Genomic DNA, 4,601 nt, shown 5'->3' on the forward strand with positions numbered 1-4,601 from the left:
TATCCTAATTTGTAAGCCTAGTTTTAGCCATCTCTGAATCTGGCCGAAAATTTCCCTCTTTCTCGTTGCCCGGTTGCTAAGTATGTTACATGTAATCCCTTATGGAGTGAGAAACTCATCTTACAACTTCTTCCAATTTGCAATTGGAAAATTGGGTTTGTAGAACTTGAAATCCCCTTGGAGAACCTATCTCTATGTGTTCATTTATCTTCCACCCGATGTTGATTATGCTACTACAAATTGCTGCAAAACTGTTCTATGCCCAAATAAGGAATCTTCTCAGTGAAAATCCTAGATTGTTTCTCCCTCTACCTACTAGGACACTCAACTATCAAGCCGAAATTTTCTTCCAACTTGCACTGAAAAATCAAACTTTCCCAAGCAACCCAAAGTTCATGGCTTAGGGTCTGCGCAACCTCTAAAACTTCATCCTACTGCTCCCTCTGAATAACGAATTTATGCTTCCACTTCTGATCTTCTCCGTTTGATAAAAATCACTCTGGTACCATGTGAAATTTTCAACTATTGCAACAACTGGAAATTATTCTTCTAACTAATTAATAGTTTATTTTCCCACACAAACAACGAATAATTCACAACTGCAATTTTCACTAAATTAAATTCTGCGAAAGATAAACTGGAATCTGAGAAAATGTTGGCACACACGCATAAAAATTTGACACGGTTGTTTTTGGACCAAAGTCCTCGGAAAAACCCAACTTGGGAAAACCGGTGCAACAACTGAGGGTTTTTATTATTAAGCAACAATGAAATAATATGAGTACGATTCAGATGCTGAAAAGTAGCAATCCCGCAGAGAAAATACTGGAAAAAATCTAGTGAGTAATTTTCCTCACCCCAATAGTAATCCGGGCTCTGACTGCCAGCTCCATATGAGTCATTCAAACAACCTCTATGTAGACTTGAGTCACCCTAGCACAATCCCTTCCATACTTGAGTCACCCTAGCACAATCCCTTCCATGCAATTCCTAAGACAATTTCTCCTCAAGTCATCATGTCTGCCACTGACTGAGAAGCTGTCTCTTCGGCCCTCTGGAACACTTTCCTGGCCTTAAGAACTAAAACCAAGATTCTCTCCAATAAAGTCTAACTTCCTCTTAGAGGCTTCTGGGCGGCCCTTGCATATCCTCTCTATGGATATCACTACCTCTCTGCAACTTACTCTTTGAAACATGAATCTCTTCCTCCAAACTCACTGCCCCTACCCCTCTTTGTCTTTGCTTCCCTTATTTGGATCGACCTCTTCCGGCAATGGCTTATGCTTTCTAGAAAACCGAATCGCATAAGAAAATCAATCTTGTGTGTATGTTCTCCATCTACCCATCGACTTCTTCTTATAATCTCACGTTTGAACTCCAACGACCAAGATTGAAACATAATCGATGGATAAGATGATTTCTGGATCAATCCATGTGAGTTTCTAGATGATTTACACTTGACTCAATTAATACAAATTAATTAACCCCTTTTCCAAAGTTTAGGCTTAAGAAATATTTAAAAAAATACAATAATCTAATTGAGACATTTCTAAGTGGAATTTTCAGAAACGATTTCTAGGTTATGGATGTTAAAAATAATAATAAGAAATGTTAAAAATAGAATCTAGAAATTCCAATTTAATTTGTCAATGAATTAAATTGTGAATTAAAATTGTAATTCTTTTCATAGAAACTTGTAATAGTTAACTAAGTTAAGTTGACTTAGTTAACTTAGGAATTTCGAGTTGGAAGTCTTTCTAAAGTCATGTATATGCTTTCCCTATATTATAGGGGTCCACGATGAGTTAAGTATGAGTTGTAATTAGTTAACTCAATTTACCGAGTTAAGTCCAGTTAAATTAGTTCCAAACTGTTTGAGGAACTAATAGTGAGTTAACAGTTAGTTGATGCATTAGTGCACTCAACTAGTGTTACTCCAGTTAATTGAAATTCCCTCATCAAAAACTCATGCATGTCGATTCTAAGAAAGACCCAGTTGAGACTAGAGTGCAGGGACAATGTACTATTTGTTTTAGAATTTTCTGAGTTGTACAGATGGTGCATGCAATAAGGAACTGAACCTAGAAAGGATTGCGCAATTATGGATGAGGAATTTCCCTTTAAATACGAGCTAACTCTCTCAAGAATTGTAAAAAGAATTAGAAGCTTATTGGCTTGGAAATTTGGCTAAGTATTGGCCAAAGGAAGTCATCAAGCGGAGGATATGAAAGTTAAGCTCAAGGTTGAGCAGAGGATACTGTATTCATTTGAATTCTTTGACCAAGGGTGCAATGAAATAAGGATTTGGAGAGCTGGAGAATTGGCTAAGTGTTGGCCAAGAGCTTGTTTATGAGTTGGAAATTGAAGTTGCTGAGTGCTGGGATTGTTCTTGAGAGAATAAGCATTGTAATTTCATCTTGATTTTCCGGATTAATACAATATAGTAGTGGGGTTTTGAGCTGTGGCATTCCCCAAATATTTATTGTGTTATGTGCCCTTGATGTTCTTCCTCTTGTCGATTATTGTTTGCTCGATTTTTATGGGTAGAAGTAGATTCTTGTCTCTTTTTTTAGTAGATTACACGAGCTTGTGAATCTACAGGGTTTTCTACATGGTATCGGAGCTAAGAACAATATACTAGAGGAGATTTCGAAGTTTTGAGTTTTGGGCCGCGAGTTTGCAGAGAAGATCTGAAAAATTTTGTGCAAATTTTTCAGAAACAAATAGCAGATATGGATTCCTTGTGAAAAAAAACCCAAATTCAAAACAAAAAATCAGCTGAATCGGAGTTCGGATGAGGGAGATATCGCTGATTTAAAATTATATCTTTTTCTAGAAAATTCCGTGATGACGGGACATAGTAAGATATGGTGAGCCTTGCTCTTCTTGGAATCCCAAAGAGTTGGCATAGTTATTAGGACTCTGTCAATGGTCAGGAGAAGCTTCCAGATTGAGAACAACTATGGTTGTATTTGATGCAGGAGGAGATCAGGAGGAACACCAAAGATGTGACCTCTTCCAAGGAAGTGGAAGAGGATTGTGCCTTAGCGAGTAAGGAAAAGAAGGCCATTGGAAAGATGTCCCAAGGAGAGGAGGGCGGAAAGAAGATGGAATTGAAGAAAGTCAAGTGTTTTCACTGTCACGAGCATGGTCACTATGCCAAGAATTGCCCAAAAAAGAAAGGAAGCAAGAAGGATCTGAGAGTAGCGGAAGTAGATGAGGCTCTAGCTTCACAATTTGAGCTTGATTTCACTCTCATTGCATGCATGGATGACGCTTCCACGGGAGGCATGTGGTACCTTGACAGCGGTGCCTCATTCTATATGATGGGAATAAAGATCTCTTTAGTGATTTTGAGGAGAAAGAACTCAAGTAGAGCATAGAGTTTGGAGATGACGAGAGGCATAGAGCTACTGGGATCGGTATAGTTACCTTTTAGAGGGAGTTTGGCTCCCCTCTCAGGATCACAGATGTGATGTATGTTCTAGGACTAAAGAAGAATCTTGTTTTGGTCACGGTATTGGAAGACTATGGCTATGATGTGGTTTTTAGTAAGGGAAAGGTTTCCTTAAACACATCACCACGGGATAGGTGAAACGTATCAGTGCATGGGTCAAGAACCTGTATGCCTTTGAGTTTCAAGATGCATGAAAAGCCTTGAGGAGCAAGCTAAAGGTTAGTGACTTGGTGGTTGAGAGGTAGAGTAAATTACCTCTTAACATGCAACCCCAGAAGAAGCCTTAGAAGCAACTTTAGGAAGTTGTGGAGCAGCCACAACTAGAGAAGCTGAGAGGAGACCGAGTGGATAGTTCCACTCAAGTAGAGAAGAAGCAGTCTGAGACAATTGTGGAATAACAACGATTGGAGAAGTTGAAAGGAGACTGAGTGGAGGTATCCAGTCATGCAAAGACCTTCAGTAGGGGGAAATTTCGAGCCAAGTGGGTAGAGGGATCACATGCAACCATACCTCCAGGTGACAGGTGGGGCGATTTGAAGTGATAGTCCCAAGAGGGATGAAAGTGGGTAGGGTCTATTGAGTGGTTTTATCTCATGGATTGTACCTTGTTACGCGAGCCCAATGTACATAGTAGTGGGAGGAATCAATGGATTGATGCAGCTAGAGATCAAAGTGAAAGAGGTTATAGAAGTCAGATATTGAAGAGCATAGAGAGGGTTGAAAACAAGTGTAGAAAGGCAGAGTCAACAGAAGTGCAGAGTTTTCAGTCGACAGAGGCAATAGTAGTCAGAGACTTTGATGACAGAGGCATAATTCTGATTCAGGTTGGATGTTTTTTTATTTTATTTCTAGAGTTGTTGGAGCTACAACACTCGAGAGAGGTGTGGCATGCAGAAAATTCCAAAGGTTCAGGATTGAGATCGAGTTGAATTCATTTCTTGTTGAGAGGGATTATTGAAAATAGAAACAAGAAATGTTAGAAATAGAATCTAGAAATTCCAATTTAATTTGTCCTTGAATTAAATTGTGAATTAAAATTGTGATTCTTTTCTCATAGCAACTTGTAATAGTTAACTAATTTAAGTTGAATTAGTTAACTTAGGAATTTTGAGTTGGAAGTCTTTCTGAAGTCATGTATATGTTC

This window comes from Pinus tabuliformis, chromosome 7 (assembly GCF_031772625.1).
Source record: "Pinus tabuliformis cultivar Carrire ecotype Pingquan chromosome 7, CPIR1, whole genome shotgun sequence".
NCBI classification, from domain to species: domain Eukaryota; kingdom Viridiplantae; phylum Streptophyta; class Pinopsida; order Pinales; family Pinaceae; genus Pinus; species Pinus tabuliformis.